The sequence below is a fragment of the Callithrix jacchus genome, chromosome 7 (genome assembly GCF_049354715.1).
Source record: "Callithrix jacchus isolate 240 chromosome 7, calJac240_pri, whole genome shotgun sequence".
NCBI classification, from domain to species: domain Eukaryota; kingdom Metazoa; phylum Chordata; class Mammalia; order Primates; family Cebidae; genus Callithrix; species Callithrix jacchus.
Window position 1 is genome coordinate 98,018,783 of NC_133508.1, and position 26,642 is coordinate 98,045,424.

The 26,642-nt window shown below is 43.5% G+C and overlaps 1 long non-coding RNA gene across 1 annotated transcript; it reads right to left on the reverse strand.

The window, feature by feature from the left end:
• Positions 1-1,339: 1,339 nt before the first annotated feature.
• Positions 1,340-24,113, reverse strand: LOC128928179 (uncharacterized). Its single transcript, XR_008472958.2, has 3 exons — positions 24,000-24,113; positions 22,626-22,776; positions 1,340-4,113 (listed from the first exon to the last, which is right to left on the reverse strand). It is a non-coding gene; the product is annotated as an uncharacterized LOC128928179 (long non-coding RNA).
• Between the last annotated feature and the right edge of the window lie 2,529 nt (positions 24,114-26,642).

The window sequence follows — 26,642 nt, forward strand, 5'->3', positions numbered from 1 at the left end:
TCACTTTGTTGGCCAGGCTGGTCTCAGAACTCCTGACCTCAAGTAATCTGCCTGCCTTGACCCCTCCAAAGTACTGGGATTACAGGCATGAGCCACCATCTCCAGCCCCAAATCACCTCTTGAACACCTTGCTTAGGGGTTAGGGCTCTTTTGCCAGATACCTTAAATTGTCTCTCTCAGATTGAATGTTTTACAACTCTCTAGGGCAGAGGCAAAGTGCCACCAGTCTCTTTTCTATAGGATAGTAAGAATCACTTTTGTTCAAGTTCCCAATAAGTTCCTCATCTCCATCTGAGACCACCTCAACCTGGACTTCATTGTCCATATCACTATCAGCATTTTGGTCAAAGTCATTCAACAGTCTTTAGGAAGTTCTAAACTTTCCCACATCTTCCTGTCCTCTTCTGAGTCCTCCAGATGGTTCCACCATCTGCTGTTAACCCAGTTTGAAAGTTACCTCCACATTTTCAAGTATCTTTACAGCAACACCCCATACACAGTATCAATATACTGTATTAGTCCATTCTCAGGCTGCTATAAAGGGCAACCTGAGACTGGGTAATTTATAAATGAAAGAGGTTTAATTGACTCACAGTTCTGCATGGCCAGGCAGGCCTCAAGAAACTTACAGTCATGGTGGAAGAAGAAGCAAACGCATCTTCTTCACATGATGGCAGGAAGGGGAAGTGTAGAGCAAAATGGGGAAAAGCCCCTTATAAAACCACTAGATCTCATGAGAACTCACTCACTATCACGAGAACAGCAGCATGTGACTAATCAGCCCCAAGATTCAATCACATCTCAATGGGTCCCTCCCACAACCTCCATGTGGGTATTATGGGAACTACAATTCAAGATGAGATCTGGGTAGGGACACACAAACCACATCAGCATATCTGTGACAAGGGATTAAATTCCATTTAATTCAGCAAGCCTGCATTGGGCCCTTATTCTAAGTAATAAAAGGACAACTTAAGAATCATTCACCAACTTATATTAATAAAAGAATATGTGTGACTATGTTTGAGACAAACATAGTTGATTTTGATCTAAATAATGCTCTCAAGGAAGCTGCAGTGTGGTAGGAATGATAAAATGTGCATATAGACAAGCAATATGAATAATAGAAAATGATAAATACCATTTTTTCATTTTTATTTTTAATTTATTTTTTGTACTTTAGATTCTGGGGTACATGTGCAGATCATGCAAGATTGTTGCATAGGTACATTCATAGCAAGGTGGTTTGTTGACACCATACCCCCATCACCTATACCTGACATTTCTCCCAATGTTATCCCTCCCTCACCCTCCCTCCCACTAACCCCCCATAGCTCCCTTCAATGGACCCCAGTGTGTGATGCTCCCCTATTTGTGTCCAAGTGTTCTCATTGTTCAATTACTACCTGTGAGTAAGAACACGTGGTGTTTGATTTTCTGTTCTTATGTCAGTTTGCTGAGAATGATGGTTTCCAGGTTCATCCATGTCTCTACAAAGGACACAAACTTATCATTTTTTATGACTGCATAGTATTCCATGGTGTATATGTGCCACATTTTCCCTGTCCAGTCTATCATTGATGGGCATTTGGGTTGGTTCCAGGTCTTTGCTATTGTAAACAGTGCGATGAACATGCATGTGCATGTGTCTTAATAATAGAATGATTTACAGTCCTTTGGGTATATACCCAGTAATGGAATTGCTGGGTCAAATGGAATTTCTATTTCTAGATCCTTTTTTAAAAAGAGAAGTGCAGGTAGTAAAATTTAACAGGAAGGATGTGAGGATGACCAATTCCAGGAGATGGGCCAAATCTATTCTCTGCCTCAATTTCTCAATGCATTCATTCAGTCACTCAATAAATACAACTTGAATCATTGCCCTAGTCCAGATACTGTTAGAGTCAGGGATGGAAAGTAGACTAGAAAAGAGATAGATGACAATTCCCCGGAATTAATACATTAATATAGGTATGTATGAGATACAGAGGGAAGAGAGGAGGGAACTACCCAGACTGCCTGGGTTGAGAGTCAGTTAGCAAAGGAAGGTTTTGTCAAGGAAATGACACTTTGCTGAGTGTGGAAGAAAAGGGAACATCTCGGGAGCAGATGGAGGCCACAGCACTCTAAGCAGAATGATTACAAAGATTCTGAAAGGGAGAGACAGGGTGCATGTGGGCAGAGGGTGGGGGATGAGGCAGGGGCAGAGGCACAGGGAGCCTCTGCCAGTCTTCTCAGGGAAATAAGAGGTGAGGTTGACAGACAAGGAGGGAAGGTTTGGGGGACTGAAAGGCAGGATAGGCTCTGGAAGGCTTCTCTGGGAAATGCAAGAAGATACTAATAAAGAACAAGTAAAAGACGTTTCCAAAGTAGAAACCAAAGTAGATTTTTTGTGGCATTAAAAGTAAATACACATCATAAGGTAAAATTCTTCAACAATCCTTAGTGGTCTGGGCATGAGAGTGGAGAGAACACATCATTGGACAGACACGGCACGTGCGTATTCAAGGGAAGGGGAGGGTGCCATAAAGAGTTCACGTGCGAGTATGTGGGGTCTGCCCTGCCTGATGGGCTAAGAGAAAGTGAGTCAAGGAATTGGAGCTGGAATGGCAGATAGTTTTCATCGCACATGTCAGCTCCAGTTGATGGCACGTGTGCTGAGAAGGATTCCAAAGCAACCTCTGGGCTTAATAGAAGAGCATGGCGTGATCAGTCTGTGAGGTTCTCATGAGCTGGGAAGAGTGGCAGTAATCACACCAGGTATTTGCCGTCTCTGGACCAGAGACCAGATGAAGCTGTGAGAGGAGAGGAGTAAGAGAGGTAGGACAGGCAGCTGTGGCCAGAGAGTGAGGTGTTGGAAGGTGCGGTTTCCACAGCTGGATTTTCACTGGAGACATCAAGGCCTAGAACGTGGCTGAAGAACAATGCACAATCTAGTGTTCAAATGCCTTCATGCTGCTGCTCTTGTCTCACTGAAGCAGTAAAATGTCTTCAGAAAACATATGACATAAGGGAATGGTGGATGGTTGAAGAAGCACTTGGCTGTTCTAATGTAAACAGAAGAAGAAATGGGAAGCTCTCATTTCTCCACCATCATCAGGCTCTGTTCTCAAGAAGCCAGAGAAACCTGTGGCATGCTGCCTATGCAGGCCTCCTCCAGCCCCATGGCTCAGACAGACCCACCTGAATTCCGGCAGAGAAACCAGCCCCTTCAGCGGGGCAGGCAGAATACAAGCCAACAGCCCTACCTCCAGTGAGCCAATCCCGTTACTTCTTTCTTTTCCAGCTTTGTAAGAACACTTAACATGAGGGCCACCTTCTTAGCAAAATTTTAAGTGCACAATACAGGATGATTGACCATAGGTAAAGTGTTGTACAGCAGATCTCTACAACTCATTAATCTTGCTTAACTAAAGCCGCATGCCCATTGATTCACAACTGCTCATTTCCCACTTCACCTAGCTCCTGGCAACCACCGTTCCACTCTTTGATGCTATGAATTCGGTAATTGTAGATACCTCACATAAGTGGAATCATGCAGTTTTGTCTTTCTCCGACTGGTTTATTTCATTTAGTATAACGTCCTCAAGATTCATCCATGTTGCCACATATTTTAGAGTTTCTTTTTTAAGGCTAAGTAATAATCTGGGGGGGGTGGTGTGCATGCGTGTGTGTATGTGTGCGTGTGTGTGTGCATGTGTGTTCACCACATTTTCTTTATCCATTCATCTGTTGTTGGAGATTTCATTTGTTTCTACATCTCAGCTATTGTGAATAGTGCTGCAGTGAACGGGGGCGTGCTAATATCTCTTCAAGATCCTCATTTCAGTTATTTTGGATAAATACCCTGTGGGATCGCTGGATCATATGTAATTCTATTTTTAATTTTTTGAGGAACCTCCATACTGTTTTCCATAGCAGCTGCACCATTTGGCATTCCCACCAACAGCGTGCAGGGTTCCAATTTTCCCACATCCTTGCCTGAATCTCTTTTTGGATTCCGGAGTGACAGTGTCTCAGGAGCTTGGCAGGGAAGGACCATCACCTCCTCATAATCCATTCCACTCTGGAGGGCTGAGCACACAGTTCTTGTTTCCCTGTTTGCCAGCTTGCCTAGTGGATAAATGCAGAGAAGGATTCAGGATTGGAGGGAATGGTAAATTCACGGCCCTACAGAGCATGTCTAAAAGCATTTGTCAAAAAAAGAGTTAATGACTGCTTCTCTGCGGGAAGCCCTAAAGAAATGAGTGTTCTGAAGTGTAGAACATTCGCTTTTACGGTAGGTGGTGTTATTGTTACATGTTCATACAGACAGTGCTAATTAACAATCCTAAAGGCCACATCATTAAATTATTTCTCCGCTAAAAACCCTGTGATGTTTAACGTGTCCCAGCAATTCAATTATAGCTAAAACACTAGCCTGAACGGCAGGCACTGTTCTGTGGCTGACAAAGTGCAAGTTGCTCTTAAGAACAGGTGAAGCTTAACAAGGAAAGAACACCATCTGACAGACCACCTCCCTGCTCCTCTCCCTAACAGAGACCCCAAGAATAAAAACAACAATTACCTTCAAAGAAAATTAAAGTGGGCCTTACCTTTGCCAGGCAGGCGATGGAATATAGGCTCTGACAATTTTTCTGTGAAGAATCTGACAAGATTTTCTTAAAGATTTCACCCAAAATAAGAAAATCAGTGCCCTCAGCTCTATTTAAGGTCCATTGGGTTTCACTGGGTTTTTTACTCTGGATCCTACTGCCCATCCTTTTGTCATTTCTAACCCCTGCAAACTGCATTTTGGGTTTGAACTTGGGGTGACTTCATGGCTTTGGTCTGGGTTTTTCCTGGATGTGTATCACAGTCAGCAGAGAGCACTTTGAAGCGCACACAAAGCCTCTTTGTCTCCCACCCAGTCAAATATCTCAAGTACAGAGCACAGTAAAAAGGGCTTCGTTCCAGCTTAAACACACACACACACACACACACACACACACACAGCTCTTGCCCTTCTCTGCCGCCCCAGCCACTGTGGTGAGGCAGTCCCTGCACAGGCACAGAGCCCAGTGCAACTGGCCAAGTGGCCTCAGTCCTCTGGACAAGGCTTGGCAAGCAGTACCATGACAGAACCTCCTGCTTGGAAGGTGCTGGTGCCGAGGCTGCATCTGGGAGCAGCACATATGTGATTCCACTAGTTTTTACACAAAGAGGCAGATGATGCCAGTGGCTAGCTGGCCAGCTGGGCACTCATCTGCAACCTCAGAAGCAGGAGTAGGGGAGCAACCCGCTGATCCTCTAGTCATGGTCTTCCCAAGTGCCAAGTCTCCAAATAAACCATTTCCTCATCACTCTCCTCTCTAACACTAGCCCAACAGCATCCCCTGAGGAGGCCCCCACTCAGCTCTATGAGGAAAGGGGGCTTATGTGTCTCCTTAGCTCCATACCACCTAGCACACTGCCTTACGTGGAACACACTCTCAATAACGGATTCCTGGATGGAAAGATGAATGAACAGATAGATGGATGATGGGTGGATGGATGGGTGTGTGCATGCATGGGTGGGTGGATGGATAGGTGTGCGCATGGATGGGTGGTTAGATGGATGGGTGGGTGGGTGGAAGAATCTTAAAGACCATTTTTCAGATCCCGGCTCAAACATTTTATTTTTGTGAGACCTTGGGAAAATTACCAAAACTAAGATACTACAAAATTAAGACTTTTGGTTTTTTATTTATTCAAAGAATGAAATACTGTGGAGATTGAGAAAATTCAGTAAGCACCTGATAGTAGGTGCTCAATACACATTCATGGTCTTGACCCAGAAACTGTTTGTAGATTATCAAGTCTGGAGAAGGTCTTTCCTATCCCTGTCAAATTCATTGCTCAGTTGCATCTCTCCCAAAGGGATGGCAGAGGAAAGGTGGTAAAGGGCCCTCAGACTGAAGTGAGGACTGCAAGAGGAAGCACGAGTATACACTGGAGATGCAGGGTTTCTAATTTATCTAGCCTAGGAAAATTCAGACAGGCGTGGTTTGGAGGAGACCAGGGTTCCAGTTGAGGTCTTGACCCCAACTAGCTGGATAAACAAACGTGGCATAATCACTTCTCTCTTGTGGTCCTAGATTTCTTCTTTGAGTAAAGTCATATGATCGCATGAATGTTAAAGTCCCTCCAACTCCCAAGTCTGTGATTCTATCCTTTGAGATCCACTTAACATCTTACCTCCTCATTGAAGCCTGTCCTGAGCATTCCTGCTGATAATAAATTCTCCCTCTTCTCAATAACTCTTGTCTATGCTATGTGTCTGAAAATTAGTCCACTTCATGGCCTTGTAATGATGATGACGGCAAATACTCAAATCATACTAACTGAAGGACCAGGGATTATTCTTATCTACACACACACACAGACACACTTGAACATATGCATGCACATACACACATATACATACATACATAATTGTTACAGTCTCATAATACCTCTCTATGAAGTGAGCAATATCAAAATCTCATTTTACAGATGAAAAACTGATACACACACACACACACACACAAATAACTTATCCAAGGCCAAACAGCTTTAAGCACTGGGCCAAGTATTTGAACCCAAACAGGGATGACCTATTGTTATGGGGCTGTCATAGGCCTCCTTGTTATTCAGCATCTCACTCCTCTCCCCAGTAGCCTCCCTGAGCATAGAGCAGTGTAGCGCTGTGGCTAAGTCAAAAGCCTCCCCATAGACAACTTGTATGTGAACACAACTTGTATGTGTTTCGTATGCACAAAACGAGAGTAAAAAGTGTACTCCCTCATAGGGTTGTTATAAGAATTAAATTAGTTTATCAAAGTAAAGCATTTAGAGCAGGGATTTGCTGTTACCAGGTATAGGAGCCCAGCCTAAAACATCTCTGTACTCCCTATGCCTCATACGTAGGGAATGCTTTTGTATTGACTCAGTCAGGAACATAGGAGGAGGAGTCAAACAGACCAAGTCCAGTCCTAGCTCAACACAAATTAACTTTATGACCTTGAGCATGTCCGTTAACTTCTGAGTCTCAGTTTTCTCACTTTATAAAACGGGAATCGCATATGCTGCCCAGTGAATCCCACAAAGCTGTGCTACTCAATTCAGCAAGATGTATGTGTACACAGTGCATAAACTATTAGATAAATGGAAGGGTTTATAACTAGTTTAGTCTAGATGAAACCACTGCCTGAGGATATCTGAAGTTCTCTGCTCGAGGGCTGTGGTCATCCTACTTCAAAAGCAGAAGGGACAGTTCCCTTCCAAGGGGCCCTATTTGTAGAACTGTTGCTAAACCAGATCATGTTATCACAAAAGCATGTTGCAGAGGGGCCCTCCTGATCTGATCAAGCTGGAGAAACCACCTTTAGTGCCCAATATGGGACAAGTCATGAGTTTTCAGCTCTGTATGGCTTTGTTCCAAGGCATCTGAAGAGTTTTGCCTGAAATGACATATAGGTGCCCACGCAGTTTGTTGAAAGTTAGGAAGAAATTGATGTTACAGACCAGACGATATAATGAAAAGGGCACTTTTTCTTTAGCTGTTAGTTATTTCCCTTTGGAGCTAGACACATTTACGTTTCGATGGCAATTTAATCACTTACAAGTTATATGATCTATTTATTTTATCTCAGCCTCACCTAGGACATATGTGAAGATGAGAGACATAGCACAGCTTCTGGCACATGAAAAATGTTCAGTGAATTTATTAGTCACTGTTATTATCATTTCCCTCTTTATAGACTCCCAAGTTACATCATTTCAGCCTGAACTCATGGACCCAAGAGCCCTCAAGCTCTGTCTTGCCTGTTCCTTCAACACATTGTTGAAGTCTCCATGATCTGAACTTTTCTTGACTCCTGCCAACAAACACTCCTTTGTCCCCCTCCCCATCAAACAGACCAGCGCCTGCTGAGACATGTGCCTCCTGGTATGTTTCCCCATCCAGGTAACATTTGCTAAAAGACACTAACAACAGCTCCAAATGATGCTCATTATGATCATTCCACAACATATTGCTCCTGAATGCTTGCTTCCTAGCTCATAAAGTAAGAGGCTAACATGCATCTCATGGGCTTATCCTGATAATTAAAGAAGATCATGCATCAGTTAGCTTTTGGTGCCTAACATATCATACCAAAACTTAGTGATTTATAATAAAAACCATTTGTTTAACTCACAGTCCTGTGGGTTTGTGATTTGGGCTAGTCGCGGCTGTGCAGTTCTTCTGCTGGGTTCTTGAGGCCCGGGCTCAGACCTCACACAACATTATGCTCATTACATTCAACTGGTCGAAACAAATCACAAGGCCAGCCCAGATTCAAGGAAGGAAGAAATAGACTCTGCCTCTTAATAAGAATTACTTTCAATTATTGTGGGAATTTTTGCATTCTACCATGAGAAATAAATCTAAATCACCTGCTCCTCAAACTAATTTATTTAATTTCTATCATATTTTTGGTTCAGAAATCCTCGCAGGGCCTTTTATATGAAACTAGGAAACATTTGTTGAGCCTTTACTATGTGGACAGAATTGTATGAGGTGTTGGGGAGGAATTACAGATTTAAGATATGTTTGACAAAAATCTCTGCCCTCAAGGTGCTTATAATCTCGTTGGGGGAAAGTGTACATGCACAAAGATGAATGATAAGGCCAGAGTGAAGTATCAGTTTAAGGCAACAGTACAGTAGGTGACACAAGGGCAGGTATGATCAATTGCTAAGTCTATTGCACAGTCCTATCTCCTAAATTAGAGCAGAGCAGAGGGAGGTGGGCAGAGTCTGGGCTGGTCAGGGAAGTCTTGTCAAAGGAAAGAGGATTTAAGATGAGTCTTGAAAGATGGTTTGGTCCACAGCACCAAACTCAAATGTCTCCCTGACATCCGCTTTCTATTCTTTCTATTCCGTTTCCCTGCTAGGAGGCCTCCTTTCAGAAAAGACTCCCTGCTGTCATAGCTTGCATGATTAAGCTCTGTTTCCAAATGCCATAGGGAAAAATGAGGGAGATTCTAATCCTGGAAGCCATTTGTCAAAGGGAAGACCTTTCTTGATGATAGATAGAATGGGTACAGTAGAAAAATTATGGGTGTTTTTAGTCCCCAAAGCTGGCAGTGTTTGTTTGCTTTTTTCTGTGAGGTGCCATTTCTGTGGCTTTCATCTCGAATGGGGATTCTTTCCACAGTGGTACATGGAACATCACAGAGAATGTGAATGTAATGCTTCTAGCATACAGCAGACAATAAATACAATGTAGTTCCTTGTCTCTCGTGCTCCTCCATTGCCTTTTCCATCTAGATCAAATTTATTTAGCACATGTTCCACTCACCCTAATACTTAGCAATTGCTTCAGCATTAGGCTTTCACTGTTGTATTCATGCAGCAAAGCTCATTCCAGAAGATCTCAGTGCAGCACCTGGCACAAGTAAAGTGCTCAGTAAGTATTTGTTTTGATGACTTGCAGTCCCTAGAACTCATCATGCCCTCTCATACCTCTGGGCACTGGCTCTTGTTGGTCCATCTGCTTGAAATAATCTCCCTTTCTGCTTTCCATCCACCAACCTAGCTAAGCTAAGCCCATTCTCTTATCATTCATCTCAGATACCTATTCCTCCAGGAAGATTTTTCTGGCCCTGTCTTCCACCCACCCACCACCTGGGTTTAGGTGTCCCTTCTCATTATTCCTGCAGAAGAAGTACAGAGAAAAGCATCACATTTCAGAAAGTGGTTATGGATCGAACAGATTGAGGGATGGATAAGTGGGTGGATAAATAGAGGGATAGATGGAGTGAAGGATGGTTCCAGTTAGGTGACCCAATCAAGAAATCAACTTGCCAAAAGCTTATTTCACATATTGGGGCAAGTATAAAATGCTCTGGTGAAGCATGAATTTGTCAAGTCAGTTATGGAAGCTAAACTTTCTACAAATATGTGAGAGCTGATAATAAAGGATCAGTTTCATAAAATAATAGACCTACCATGGAAAATTACTGCTCAGCACATACACACTTAACTCACCAGAAACAGCAGGTAAGCAACTTAATTAGAAAGAACGCTAATTAATGCATAACCCCAAGGAACAAAAGGCATTCCCCTGGAAGTTTTTAGGGACAAATTTAAGATAAGGTCCTTGGAGACAAGATTCCTTACCAACTGTCAGACTCAGTAAATACAAGACCCTCTACTTGACATGTTGGGGAGAGAATGTTTCTGTCCACAAAAACTGAAGTTAGCTACTCTTAGATTCCTAACATAAATCATTTTCATTCTGCCAGAGACTTCAGCTAGCAATGGGACCAGGAGACCTAGCTCTCAGCTTCCAAACGTCCGCTTTCTCACTCACCATTCACAAAACCCTCACCACCCCTCTTCCTCACTTCATCATGCAATATTTTCTAAGTGTTTCAAAGTCATAAAAAATAAACACTGTTTACTTAACTTGTAACACCATGAAGTCTTTCTTTAAAAAAAAGCAAAGGAATTTATTCAAATATTAAAGCTAGGAAGAACATAATATCTGAATTTAATAAAAAAAATATAACATCAGTGTATAATACTTTAAACAAAAGTGTCAAACAAAAGAGAAAGTACTGATCTTTCCTTCCTCCCTTTAAAAAAATATTATGTTTTAGTTTTTTAGAGACTGTGCCTTGCTACATTGCTCAGGCCAATCTCAATCTCCTGACCTCAAGTGATCCTTCCGCGTCATCCTTTCAAGGCGCTGGGATTACGGGCATAAGCCACCATGCCTGGCCTATTTCCTCCCTTTCCTTTTTCATCCATACACCAAACATTCACTGATTATTACGTGCCTAACTGTCTGCTAGGCTCCTTGATGTAAAATGGCGTAGGGCGCAGTTGCTTCCCACAATCTAGAGAAGACATTGCCATGAATACACAGTTACTCTACAGTGTGAGGGTGCAAGAAGAGATAGACTAGCGCGGGCACAGAGAAGAAACATCCAAATCACAAAAGGATCTAATCAATCACAAAAGGCTTCCCAGAGAAAACAACATCTGAAGGATGAAGGAGATTTTTTTTTGGTGGGGGGGACAGAGTCCCGCTCTGTCGCCAGGAGCCAGGCTGGAGTGCAATGCCATGATCTCGGCTCACTGCCACCTCCTCCTCCTGGATTCAAGCAATTCACCTGCCTCAGCCTCCCAAGTAGCTGGGACTACAGGCGCACGCCACCACACTGAGCTAATTTTTGTATTTTAGTAGAGACAGAGTTTCACAATGTTGGCCATGATGATCTTGATCTCTTGACTTCATGATCTGCCCGCCTTGGCCTCCCAAAGTGCTGGGATTACAGGCGTGAGCCACTGTGCCCAGTCAGGATGAAGATTTTAAGGATAAGAGGGGTTTGCTGGGCAAAAGAAAGAACAGGCTCCCCACAGCTAGAATACTGTGCACAAAAGTAGAGCAATGGATCAGTCTCAGAGAACCTGGGGTCATTCATTATTACTAGAGGAATGAGGAGATGAAGCTGAAGAGAACAGAGTCAGATCAGGAAGCGTCTCACGTGCAAAGCTGAATTGGTACTTAAAAGCTATGCGAACAGTTGAAAGGTTGTAAGCAAATAATGCTGTAATCCAGCTTGTCCTACTGTGAGGGGTGGATAGTAGGAGAGTGAGACTGGAGGCAAAAAGACCACCTAGAAAAATGTTGGCATCAACTTGGTGAGAAATGATGAAGGCCTGCTGGACCAAGGCTCTGGCCATAGGAAATATGGCTGAGGATGGAACCATGTATTTTGAATGAAACATCCCAACGAAAAATATATTGTGGTAACCAGCGTTACCTGTGGTTTACTTTGCATATCTTTTATATTTGCTTTTCGTAAGTAGCTGGTTTGGGGAAAATGCATCTTTAGTAATCATTGTGGTCAGGAGCCCTACACTCTTGTCCTTTCTCAATCACTTATCAGCTGTGTTCCGTCAGGCGAGTCACTCATTCTCTCTGAGACTCAGTATTTTAATGTATACATTCAATCACAAATTTTACTTCTTAACTTTGCATCATGATTAAATAAAGGAATGCAACATATTATTACATATCATTATAATGTAATATATTATTGTTTAGCCAAACATGTTACAAAAATGAAGTAAACCATCACATATTGTATAATATTAGAAATATTTTGGATGCAAATGACAGAAAATTCTACCTGCACTGTCTCAAACTAGGTAAAGGAATATCTTGGAAAATCTGTGAGCAGACTGGCTTCAGACACAGCTTGATCCAGGCTCAGTTAATGTCTCCAGGATCCAAATCTTGACTCAGCTCTTCGGGAAATGGCCCCATTCTCAGACTCATGCTGTAGGCTCCTCCCTGCCCCAGTGGCTTCAGATACACATCACACTACGCAGCACTGTCTCTTCCAGTAGGTTCTTCCATAAGCCTAGGACCACCACTCTCTCTCGCTCACTGGTCTTAACTGGAATATACGGTTATTCCTATGATCAGAAACCAAAATTTATAAATTGCTTTATGCCTATGTCAAGTGCTCAACTCCTTGGATGTATGATGTATTCTGGGAGTGGCGGTTCTCCCAAAGCAAAAATAGGGTACTGTTGTCAGAGCTAAGGGAAGATACCTTGGGTGCAAAGTCTACAGGTGCCCCTTAAGCACACTCCCACTGTCAGGGTGCCACTCAAAGCCTCTTGCTGCTAATCAGCTGGATGGAGATTAACTGACCTTGCTGTTGTTGCCATCATTCTGAGATGGTCTGGCCCTTCTTTCCACTTATGTCATAATCATAAAATGGTTATTTATTGTCAAGCTTTGAAGTAATCTTCTGAATGCACTCTTAGCACCTATGAGCTATTCAAGGATCACTAGGATTCTGCAGGACTCATTTAAGAAGCACTTCTAGAGGTAAGATGGGACAGAGGGCAAGTGAGAGCTTCAAGCAACAAAGTGAGGGCCTAATGGGCAGGAATCAGATAAAAGAATCTGACAGTAATCGATAGTAATTGTATTTATAAGAGGCATCCTCTTCCTCCCTGGAAAGTACCTGCTAGCCCCTGGGGACTTACCCATCTCTGTAAGCTTTAAATCATTTCACCAATCTTTTACATCCAGCCACCTTGAGTAGACCCCAGGAGTCAGTTACCACTTTGTACTCCATCAGAATGTGTCCAAGGACAGGGAAACACACAGACCCAAAACCTACGTGGCCATCAGAAACACAGAGGCAGCCAACAAAAATGCAGAAGTTGGTGCCTGTCAGTTCTTTGCAAGATAGTAGAAAGGGGGCGAAACTTGTCCTGCCCTGGAGGTGGCAACACTCATGCACAGGAGCCCCCTTAAAGACTAGATCTCCGTATCAGTTTGCTTTAACTTTATTCTTGGATATGTTTATAGTTCACTCCTCTATTGCAAAGCAAGCTCCTTGGGGGTAGAGGCCATGTCTTTTTTTATCCCTAACCCCAAAACTTACCACTATCCCAGGCCCAAATGGCATTTTGTGAATGTGTACAGGATCAATGAATTATTTGCTAGGCACTGGAAAATATGAAGATCTTAAAAAAACAGCTTTCTACTTACAAGTCTTACAGCCTTGTAGGGTAGAAAATGAGAACACAGCTGATTTGAAATAGTTACAATGAGAGCTGACTTCAAAGCACTAAATCACATCCATTACCTTATTTGACTCTCAGGACACCCCCGTGATGTTGGCACAGCAGATTTGTTAGTTTCATTTTACAGACATGAGATCAGTTACTTGGGATGCAAAGGACAGAAATACTCCACCAAAGTCTCATAGCTTAGTGACAGAGCCTAGACCCGGTCGCTTGACTCCCAGGTCTGGGTTCTTCCCATAACATTTTAATTGCAGAAGATTCAATGCAGGAATGTTCAGCTATCAACATCAAAAATGGTGAAATGAACCTAACTGCTAAACTTAATATTTTTCTAAAGATCAATCTTGTATTATTGAAAGTGCTTTCTTAGCTATTCTGTCCTCTGATCACTACATCAAATTTGTGTAGCTCTTTTATAGATAAAGGAATATGGCACATGTCTATAGTCCCAGGTATTCAGGAGGCTGAGGCAGGAGAATCACTTGAACCCGGGAGGCAGAGGTTGCTCTGAGCTGACATCACACCACTGCACTCCAGCCTGATGACAGAGTGTGAGACTCCACCTCAAAAAAAAAAAAAGAAAAAAGAGAAAGAGAGAGACAGGATTGAAGTGTCCAGAGTCTAGACTAAGTTGTAAAACTAGTCAGCAACTAAGTTAAAACTAGAATCTAAGACTTCTGAAGCACCACTCTTGCTTTGCCTCCTCTTTGGCCATAAAAAATGAGAGTTGGCTGGGCGTGGTGGCTCACGCCTGTAACCCCAGCACTTTGGGAGGCTGAAATGAGCAGATCACCTGAGGTCAAAAGTTCAAAACCAGCCTGGCCAATATGATGAAACCCCATCTCTACTAAAAATACAAAAAATTAGCCAGGCATAGTGGCAGGTGCCTGTAATTCCAGCTACTTGGGAGGCCGAGGTAGGAGAATTGCTTGAACCCGGGAGGTGGAGGTTGCAATGAGCCAAGATCACACCACTGGACTCCAGCCTGGGCAACAGAGCAAGACTGCATCTCAAAAAATTTTTTAAAAAAAGAGTCATAGAATCCTTAGATTGTAGGAATGGAGGAAACCCTCCCAATTCCTTGCAGAATCCCCTTGTCCAACTTCTTACACACCTCCAGTGAGAACATGTTATTTCCCACACAGGAATGCAGACCATCCATTCCTGGAAATCCCTATCTTAGATCTTTTCATCAGTAACAAATCAAACTGACTTCCTGTCATTTCCACTCATTGCCCTGCATTGGTTTAATTTCATTTCAAAGTTTATTAGGTACCTGCCATGTGCCAAGGACCCCCACAGATAGGAACTATTATGCCCATTTTGGAAACTGGGCCTTTGAGAGCTTACAAAATTTACCTAAGGTCACAGCTGGGAAGAGGCAAGACCCCAGGTCTTCTCTTTTCAAATACTATGATGTCTGTGGCTTGCACTTAAGAGTCACACAAATGAAAATGCAACCTTTCCTCCAGATAGAGCAAATAAGACCGGTTTTGCAGACACGGCTCCCTGTACGCCACTATCCTGTTTTACAAGTCAGTAAATGTTCAGAAGCTCCCAATCCAATGTATGAGGTTAATTAATAATATGTAAAAGTTTATAGTTTATACAGCATAATCTCATAAACATTTATTAGTATGCTAATAGAGAGTAATGGCCATGTGAGCATAAAATCAGACAGGGAGCTGATGTGACACAGCAAAAGAGCTGTCAGAAAATCCATGATATTCTTTTTAACCAGCAAGAATACTACAGGCAAGATCTCCCTACAGACTCTTTTCTGGTTGTACCTCTGGATGACAATGAGAGAGCTGAAAAGATGGTGGACTTGGAATCTGGAAATCTGGGTTCTTATCCTGGCTCTGCCCTTAAAGAATAAAAAGGGGGGGAATTAACATTTATTGAAACCTACTCTGTTCCAGTGCTCTGCTAGGCACTTTTCCAGTGATTTCTCCATTTGTTCTACCTGGATGGGCTTAGGCAATCACCTGGCACATAATGCATATTCAAATATATTTATTCAATTATGCTGACTTGAAATGAAATCACTCTCCTTCTCTGGGCCTCAGTTTTCTCACTCGATCTCTAAGGTTGTTCATGTATTGCTCTCCTGATTTCCAGGAAGTCTTCTACCATCCTTTCCAAATATATCAGGTCAGTGACATAAAATTTAAATCATCCCTCTGTCTTGAAATTGATTACAAGGCAATGTCATGCAAGAGCAACAGTACAAGAGCCAGATCACCTGGATCCTCATATTCCCACTGCCCTCAGTGACCAAGAGACAGGACACCTGGATTTCATCCTTAACTGCCATCAGTGACAGAAGGGAAATCATTTGATGTAATGCACTTCAATCCGTTTCCTCATCAGAAACATGGGGATAATAAAGCTCTCGTGACCTGAGACACCCGGGAGTACTTGAAGACACACACGTATGCGTTTTTCTCTCTGTGTAACTGCTTATTGAGTATCAACTGTAAGCAAGCTCTCAGGCTGGGACACTGGGGATACAAATATGACTGAGACCCATTATGTAAGAAGCTCATAATGTATGTGTGATGGAAAGTGAAGAGTAAGAAGTAATCCTTAAACAAATAAAGTTATAAAATTCTATGGAAAAAAAGAGCAATTAATTACATTTAGATGGCAAGATTTTTCATAGAATGCTTCATTAAAGAGAAGGATTACATTTTTAACTTAGCCATAAAAAATGAGCCGACAATTTTTCAGCTTGCTTTTTTCCACATATTATGTTTATAATGCAAGTAGGTCTTCTCTATTTTAACTACCCTATAGTATCACATTTTATTAAACTACAGCTTATCTTCATTTGTCTACTAAGGGGTAATTAAGTTGTTACCACTTTTACAGTGTTAGATTGATACCGTCCATGGACATGTTTCAGACACATGCAGGATCTTTTACTAACATGAACAATCACAAGTGGAATTCTGGTGTATGTTCCTTGACAGGCATTGCCAAAGGATTCCCCACAGGAGCCATGGCTGATTAACACCACTATATGAAATATAAGGGCACTTAATGCTATGTATTGCTTGTGACTATATTTAAATATAGTAAAAGTGCATTGGCAATGGTTACATCCTGACTCACCTCTGGAGAAGGAAAAGGGAAAAGGGCCTTAGCAAATTATCAACATCTCTTTAAGCCGAGTGATGGCTATATGAGTTTCTGGTAAATATTTTTTGTACTTTTCTGGACAGAAGTTTAAAAGAGTTCAAATTTAATGCTGTTGAAACTAGAAGACTCACATCAGCGAGAAATGGAGAGGAGCAGGCCTTCCAGGCTTAGGGAACATCATCAGGAGCACAGAATTATGAAAGCACCCCATCTGAGGAGTGGCCCATAGCATCGCTTTGACCCGGGATGCCTGGGCGCAAAAGAGAATAAGAGAGGCTAAGTAGGAAGCAGCCATACCAAGGTCTCTGGACTATATTCTGACGCTCACAGGGAACCACTAGAGCTATTCAAGGCCTGCAGGCCTGTGAGCATCTTTCTGGCCTCTCACATTTATCAGGAAAACACAGACAAAGTGCACTGACTGCCCCCCACCCCTCTCCCTCACTCACAGACCTCCAGACCTCTAACTGGAAGCTGCAGGTCTGAGCTAGAGAGCCAGGCAGTCAGCAGGCCAGGGCCCCTCCATGGCAGTCCTTGGAGATGATCGGCTGAGAGCTGCTGATGTAGAGAATGCACATTGTCTCGTGCAAGGTGTGAGGACGGGAGGAGCTCTGAGCCAGTGCCGCCCTAAGCTCCATGAGAGTTCCAACAATCCCCAGAGCCAGCGAGAAGAAAATTGTCTCATAAAACTTCCCATTGATTTTAGTGAGATCCTTATAAATCCCGTGGGGCCAGATTGCTTTTAGCATGATTAATGTCCCTGCCTTCCTCAGGCACGTCTGTTCTCTCTCTTTCTCTTTCTCTTCCTGACACGTGCACACCCACACCACAGGCTCACACACTTTCCATCACACACACTCAGCCGTTCTCTCCGCAGGGACATGGGCACACACAGACGTGCGTGGTTTCTAAGTGTGTGCTTCTCACACTCCTTAAACATAGGGTTAAATGTTTCCCTTGTCAGGAAACTTCAAGTCTGTTTCCTTTGTAATGTGTTTTTCACACTTATCTCAAACCTGGCTAGGCTTTGCCTTATGACCAAAATTTTCCCTTGAAAACACTCCGAGTTCACATAACCCAGAGCTCGGGCCCTACATCAATCACAGGGCCCGATGACTGGTGGGTCAGCTCCATGAACCAAAACAAACCACTCAGCAACTTGCTCTCAGCACAGCTGGGGCTTCCCAGGGTTCACGGGAGAAGAAGACATCTCAGGTGAGTCCCCCACCCAGCAAAATGTCAAGCTGGGGCCTGAGCCATGAGGGGGGCTTCTCAGACTTAAAAAGGAGCAAAGACAGGTCTCTCCTCTGTCCAGGAAAAACACAAAGAATTGAGAAGAGGCAGGCTTCCCTAGCGCAGGGCAAACTCCAGATGAACTTCCATCAGAACGCGGTCACAGAGGATATAGTTTCCCAGCAGATGCAAGCCATCAGGACTTGTTATTTTGGTGAGGAAATTAGTGTGTGTAATAAGAAAGGAAAACATCCTTAACAGTTCTTTTTCAAAGACACATGGCTTAGTGCAGACATTAGCTCACATTTGCTATCATCCGGGAAATCCACTCCTCAGTCAATGAGGGTTCACAGCCATCAAATTCTGCTGTCCCTCCAGCCTTCTACCTCCGTGCCAGCTTCTCTTCCTCTATTCCTATTCTAAGTCATCCTGTCAACCAAAACCTACCAGAGAGCAGGTTGCAGCTGGTAAGAAAGAACTTTTGAGGAGGCAAAGCCTGCAGAGATGACATGAGGATTTCAGGGAAGTAGAGACCAGTGGCTAGGAGGAGAACAGGCAACTGCTCGATGAGCTTGTGTAAAGAGGGGGTTTCATGCATCTCTTTTTTTTTTTTGAGATGGAGTCTTGCTCTGTAGCCCAGGCTGGAGTGCAGTGGTGCGATCTTGACTCATTGCAACCTCCACCTTGTGGGTCCTGGTTCAAGCAATTCTTCTCTCTCAGCCTCCCGAGTAGCTGGAATTAAACAGGCATGAGCCACCACACCCAGCTAATTTTTGTATTTTTAGTAGAGATGGAGTTTAACCATGTTGGTCAGGCTGGTCTTGAACTCTGGACCTCATGATCCACCTGCTTTGTCCTCCCAAAGTGCTGAGATTACAGGCGTGAGCCACTGCCCCCAGCTTCATGCATAACTTGGCCCCATTGAAGACTTACGATTCCAAGCTCTGTCTCAGACCTTCACCTACCTCCCAGGTGGCCCTGGCCTCTCCACTTCGGAGCTCCTACAGCTCTTCACAAACCCCCTAATGTCTTTCTTAGTCTCCCCTTGCAGGCGAGCCCTTTCTCCTCAGATAGATTCTGTGGAATCGGAAAGCACAAACTCCATCTCATCTTCCCGTTCTCCCACAGCTTTTGGCACAGTGCAAGGTGCATGGTAAATGTCTGATACATCGTTTGATTGATTGGAGCGCTTTGGAAAGGAGGTGTGTACAAAAAGATAGCCCTGAGATGTTTATTTTGTCTCAAAGGCAGACAACCCAGAGTGGAACTGTGTGTTGGGATCCTCCCCAATTGCTGTAGCTCAGATCCAAACACAGTAACACAGAGTGGAGCCCTTCTGTGTAACAGCTGTGCCCTAAATAGGTGCCACGGGACATCTTCAGGTATTTAAGGCAGTATTTCTTCTGCATAGAGCAGGAATCTTGGCCATCAGCTGCTGTGGGTCAACTCTTACTAAATGAGTGACTTTGGGCTCACCTATCTCAGTTCCACAATAGGAATATAACAGTCTGTACTGCATAGGGTAGTTGTGAAATGGGGTGATTGTTACATATACATCTGTTTAGAATAGTGGCTGGCATATTTATCTAACAATAAATGTTTACCATGTGCCAGGCACTGCTCTAATTGCTAAAACTAGAGCAATGAATGAAAACAGCAAGTAAAAATCCACTTCCTCATGGAGCTAACAATCTAGTGACCCTGCACAAATATCAGTGGTCCTTATGTTATTTTAGTTTTATTATTGTTATAGCATCACCATTTGTCTCCTCCATTGGCCTGTATCTCCCGGCCTGGCAAAATTCCAGGCTCACTATGGGCATTCAGTAAATAGCTTCTGAATAGGCAACAAATAGATGTATCCATAATTGTAACATGGCCATATTCCTGTCAATCTCAAAATTATATTAGGCAATGTGTAGTGAGCCTGGTCTAGGGGCTTAAATGTTCAGACTCGATTAATCTTCACAATAAGCCCACAAGCAGGTACTATGATTATCCCCATCATGCAGATGAGGAAACTAGGACAGGCAGAAGTTAGAGACCTTGCTCAGGACCACCTGTTCCTCATGCCATCCTGCCTCTCAGCAGAACAGAGTAGGCCAGATATTTTTCTTTCTTAAGACAGAGTCTCACTTTGTCACCCAAGCTGGAGTAGTGGAGAGGCTTGATCTCAGCTCATTGCAACCTCTGCCTCCTAAGTTCAAGCAATTCTCTTGCCTCAGCCTCCCAAGCAGCTGAGTCTACAGGTGCACACAACCATACCCAGTTCATTTTTGTATTTTTAGTAGAGATGGCGTATTGCCATGATGGCCAGGCTGGCCTCAAACTCCTGACCTCAGGTAATCTACCCGCCTTGGCCTCCCAAAGTGCTCGGATCACAGTCATGAGCCACCGCACCCAGCCTGGAATCGACCAGAATTTTTAAATGCACAGCAGACATGCTGCTGCTATTCTCGTGACTGGAAAGAAATCAACCACCATTTGGACAACTGCAGCCACTCCTAACTCACCTGCCTGGCCTTGGTTCCATCCCATACCCATCTTCAACCCACTTATACAAAGCAGTCAGCTGATCATCCTATATGACACATCTGCAGGTGTGATCTAGTCACCTAGTCATTTGTCTCCTTAAACAACCCCACCCCTGTCAGTCCCTGCTGGCTTTAAAATTGTTCTTCAAACTTTTTTTACTGCTATTCACAGTAAGAAATACATTTTATGTAGTAACCCAATACATACAAATGTATGTACATAGAATTGAAACACAAGTTTCCTGAAAACAGTGTCTGCTCTTCTTTTAGGCAATGTACTTTGTGCTGGGTGTCTTCTGCTTCTCCTTCCACATCTACCCTCTTCCCTCACCACCCTGCCATGGTTTCAAGACTGACTTAGCTACTTAGTAGCTGTGTGATCTTGGGTGAGTTACTCAACCTCACTAAGCCTCCGTTTTCCTCCCTGATAAAAATGAAAAAAAAAAAAAAAAAAGAGAATGATAGTAACAACACTCAGCTTATGTAGGACTAAATGATATTATACATATTAAATTTTTAGAGTATGCCTGGCTGCCTGGTTTATAACAGTGTACCATAATAAGTATATAATATATATAATACACAAAATCATGTCTGCTCACATCATTATTATTTTAAACAGAAATAACAGTAAATGTGCATTAATTTTCATTAAGGTACTTTACTGCCTAGTTCTGACTTAGCAAGGAAACCTACAGACACAGGACATGTGTCCACAGTCTGTAGCTACATAATTCAATTGACTATTTTAGAAATAAAGCCAACAGCATGCTTGAGGCAATTTTTAAAACAAATTCAGATCAATTGCCCTAAAGATCCCAGTTGTCCCAAACTGCATGTTAGAAGACAACTTTCCAACTGAAGAGCAGTTTCATCTCTGCTGGTGTCTTAATGTGCCCAGAGTCACAAACTTCAGCCTGTGACATTCCTAACAGAGCTGTTCCTAATGATGTAGCTCAGGTTACTGGGGAGTGAGGTGGCCAGAGTCTCCCATTTGAAAGTCTGCTTTTGCATAAGCACAGGCGATGGCTTTTTATTCTCCAGAACTTGAGATTATTCCCAAAAGGCAGACACCCAGGTTAACAGTCAAGCCCTACAAGATGCCAAGGCAGTCTATTAGGAAAAAAGAAAAATCCCAGGTCATAAGTCACCTGGAAGGCAGTTTAATTATAAAATGTGGGAAGCTGAGCTTTAAATGTGAAGGGTCATCCTGGCTGTTTCCTCGGACCTTTTGAAAAGTGTTAACTAGTTATCATTATATGAAATTTATAAATGCACCAAACCCAGGGCTATTTATTATTTCCTAGGCGCCTCTACAATTTCCAGTTACGAGGAGCTGGTGTGCACTATTTAGACATTCCAACGCAGGCATCAGGCAAAAGCTTTAAATGCAAACATTTATATTGATAGTCTGATCACCAAAAACTCTAACTTTGAGACGTGTTTAGCATCCTTAAGCAATATTTAAACAGCTAGTCTATCCTTCCTTGACCTTCTCCCTCCTACAGTCCAACAATATGAGTCTTTTTTCTGTCTGCGCAACTAACACACACTCTCTCTCTCTTTCTCTTTTTTTTTCTCTCTCTCTCTCACCCCTACTCCATTTCAAAAAGATAATTCTTGCTGATGGAAATTGCCTGGCACAAGATGTGTGGGTGTAGATTAGTCCCTACATGTCCTGGAAAACTCCACCCCAACCAGCTCCCTCCAGTTCCAGGGGTGAGGATGGGATGACAGTCTTTCCTGTCATTCACCCTTTCTCTACCTGTCACACTGTTAAGATCCCAAGAAAGGGATCTTGGCAGAGGTTACCAGAGGCCATTTTCTTTGTAAACTCACATCCAGAGTTTTATTCTACAAATAGGCTGGGGACAGGGCAGCATAGAGAAAGAGGAAGTTTGGACCCAAGATGAATAAATGTTGGTCCTCCACCCTCAACCTGGTCACATTCCAGTAAGGGACACTCTGCTACACCACTAATTGCAGCCACTGTGTTTGTCTGAAGCTTGAGCAGCCTCCTATGCCACGTTGGGAGAGCTGAACCGGGGGTGTGCTGTTCAGTGTTTGATAACCAGCTGTTCAGGGGAAGCCCTAATTTGCAGTTCTTACCAATTTCTGTGATGTAAACGCTTCCCACTTGATCAGTTTCAAGCTGCCAACATGACTTCACGGAACGGAAGAGATGCACAAGTAGCTCGCCGTTCCGAAGTACTTCTGCCACACAGCTGCCATCGATAAAATCACCTCCAGAGTATAGATCCTGGTAAAATATAATAAAACAGTCTGGGTGCGGCGGCTTACACCTGTAATCGCAGCACTCTGGGAGGCCAAGGTGGGAGGATCACAAGGTCAGGAATTTGAGACCAGCCTGGCCAATGTGGTGAAACCCTGTCTCTGCTAAAAATACAAAAATTAGCCAGGTATGATGGTGTGTCCCTGTATTCCCAGCTACTCTGGAGGCTGAGGCAGGAGGATTGCTTGAACCTGGGAGGCATAGGTTGCAGTGAGCCAAGACCGCACCACTGACTCCAGCCTGGTGACAGAGCAAGACTCTGTCTCAAAATAAAATAAAATAATTTGGAGCCAATGTTTTTTGTGTATTTATTAACTCTGTTTAAAATATATTTTATTTAATTGAGAATTGACACCATTTAATTTTTCATAATGGCTATGTTTGACAACCAGCTTACAAAATCTCTGCAACTTTTAACAGTTAGCTCTCATGGGCAATTGCAATCCACTCCAGTGCACCACTGGGTGGACCTCACCTGGACAGAGGGCTGACCAGTGCACTAGTGTCGGAATAGGGATTCCAGGTGGCAATTCAAGAGGCCAGATGCGAATTGACAGCTTACTTGAAGCCATCTGGAATGGTAAGAAATACAGGAGTAGGCCAAGCCAATATTTACAGAGAGCTGCAAGCCGGACACATAGGAGGTAAAGTCCTAACACCAGACCAAAAGAACCGAAGGTAGACTTCACAAAGGAGGTGCAGATCAGAACAGGGCTGGGACCAGGTCCTGTTTTAAAAAAGAATAGGTCAGGAACAAGTGAAGAGGGTTTTGGAATGTGTCACAGATATCCGTGAGACCTACACTGCTCACATGTGTTAGTGACTAATCACGATAATTGCTCAAGTTTATTGAGCACGTAACGTAGACCAGGTGCAGTTTTAAGTGCTTTACGTAGTTGATCTCACTACTGGCAGCTCCATTTTACAGATGCAGCAGGCAGCCTAACTCCAGAGGAGCCTGTGGTTGTACCTGCTATGCGGTACAGGTACATGTGTGTGTTGGGCTCGTTTCAAATGTCATAGAGAAGGAAAACAATACATGAAGAAATACTTCAATGTGGAATAAATACATGTTTCCCAGGCAATGCTCAAATAGTTGGTGTAAAATAATATATGCATCTAGAGATATCACTACAATCACCTATAAAGGGAGAAAGCAGTTTGTTGAGTTAAGCAAGGGTTGATCTTACCTTTGGTGAACCAGATGCACTGCGAATACACTGGGAGAAAATACAAATACAGTCCCCGCTTTCTTGAAGCCCCAGTTTTGACTCCCTCTTTCGTATATCCAACTCATTGGAACTGATATTAAGAGCTATCCTTGCTTCCTGAATCTCCTTCCTCCAATCACAGTAACTTTGCTTCTCCTTTCTTCAAGGCCAGCAACTGCAAGTCAGCCCAACCTACGCCCAACCCCAGCCCCTGGTCTAGCCCCTGTAGCCCAGCTTGAGCACAGCTCTGGGTCCTGGCTTCCCTATGAAAAAACATTCCAGCCCGTGAGCTCCTTGAGGTTTTACGGGATTTTTTTTTTCCAGAGGACCCAGCACAGTGCTTGGTGCAATAGATAGGTATTAAACTAAAAATCGAGGCTGCCTGAGCAGAGGGAAGACATTATCACAGTTTCATATTTACTAGGCCTTTTCATTTTATGATTCACTGCATGGGACACAGGCCAACAGCCCCCCTTCCCTTAGGAAGTGGCCTTCTAACTCAGAATGACACAGTATTACACATTCCCAACAGGGAACCACAAATGCCTCACAAATGTTTCAGGCTGGCTGGAAGCTTTATACTGAGTCTCAAGGAGTGAGTGTTTTCTTTGCAGTTTTGTCTTTGAATAGCTGGTGCACGTGAGGAAGAGCTATCAGGAAGGGCCATTATTGTGCCTGTGCCGTGCTTCAGGGAAGTGAGTGTCAAGTCTCACCCACCAATCTGGGAAAGTTTCCATGAATTCATTTTCCTCTCACCCCCAGTGATGCTCTGTTCGCTAACCCAAGCAAGGGGAGAGGTCTGTTTTCAATTAGGACCTCTCAAAAAAGTGTTTTTAAATGGCCTGTAAAAATAATCCAATAAAGGCCTCAGAGGTGTGAGCTGTTGTCATCATCCTGTTTGGAAAACGTCACTCAGAATGCACCCTAAAGTGAGGGAAGGAGGTTGTGATGCCTTAAAAAAATTAATTTGTGAAATGAACCTGCAGGATTAGTTGTTCGCTTTTGTGCCCAGCTTTAATATGTCCTCAACCAGGGAAATCCGAGGCTTTGGATTATTAGCCAGGTTGGATCACGTTACCCTGTTTGGCTCTGCAGAAATCACACTTTTCATTTTGCCTTTAATCCTAAAGGTCACCGGGAAGGTTAGCCCCAAACACAAATGATACTTTGTGGTCTTACTTTCGGACAATTATCAACTCATAAATCTTGGTCAGACTGTAATGAGAGTGCGAGGAATAATTGAATTCAGTCCAGACTCACAGGGTCGGAGGGAGCAGAGAAGTGGAGTGGGAGGGGACAGGCAGAGGGAGGGGGTTCAGGGCCTGGGAGCCAGAAAAGTCTTCCCTCCAGCACTGCGGACTTTCCCATTTGTCCTTGTTAAATCACTGTGTTTTGAGGTTTGGATGGATATGAGTAAAGCCATTAAAGATGTGGATGGTTCATCAGTAGCTCAGAAAATAGTGAGATTCTTAAAAGAGCCCAGGTCCAAAGGCAGCAAGTGGACAAGAAGGAAAGACTAGAAAAGGAGTCAGAGGACTGAGGTGCTGAGTGCCTCAGCCACTTTCCAGGCTGTGTGGACCTGGGAGAATCAGTTCACCTCTGTGCTGGGAATGGGGCTGCTGGCCCCTCCCTCATTGCAACATTGTCATAAGAATCACATGAGGTAATACACTGAAACGTTTACAGACTTACAGAAAGAGACAGCATTCTTAAGCACATTAACTCTGTTTGATTTGTCCACAATAATTTTAAGAAAATCCGTTGGCTCTGTGCTCCAAACACATCTAGACCTTGTCTACTTCTCACCCATCCAGGCCCAATCCAGCATCATCTTTCACCTGGATTATTGGAATAGTCCTCAAATCAGTCTTTCTGTCCACGAGTGACTCCTCCTCCATAATCCAGTTTCTTTTAAATATGTCAGGCCACTCTTCTGATCAAAACCCTCCAATGGTTCCCCATTTCGCAGGGATAAAAGCCCAATCTCAAGATCACCTATGAGACAACCCTGCAGTACCTGGAGCCCATCTGTGCCTTGCTGCTCTGCCCCTTGCCCAGTCTCCTCCAGCCACACCAGTCTCTTTGTTGCCCCTCGCACCTGTAGGGCGCACTCCTGCCCTTGGCCTGGAATGCATTTCACCTAGACTCACACGTGACTTGCTCATCTTCCTCTACTTTTTGCTCAGGCCTCACTTTGCTTGTCTGCTCTATTTAAAATTGCATCATGGCCACCTAACGTACTCATCATGTTTACCATCCATCTCCCCTCTGCTAGAATGTATGGTCCTTAACGACAGGATTTGAGCCTCTTTTCTTTACTCCAGTTCTTACAAGAGGGCCCAGCCTGGAGCACACACACAGTATTTGCCAAACTGGAATGAAAATTCGATTTCTATCTGACTAGAGTTCTCATTGATGCGACCATTTAGATACTGAATTACTAACAATGTTCCCTGACTTCTCCAATCATTTTTCTGGAAAATCTTGCATCAAGCTTGGGTGGTTTGCTGGATTTGATCAATCTACGTGCTCTCCAGAATAGCATGCACCATATTTGGTCTCAGTTTTATTGTTCTATTGGCTCTGCCTGGGACATCTGGCTCTGCCAAGGGACACAGTTGG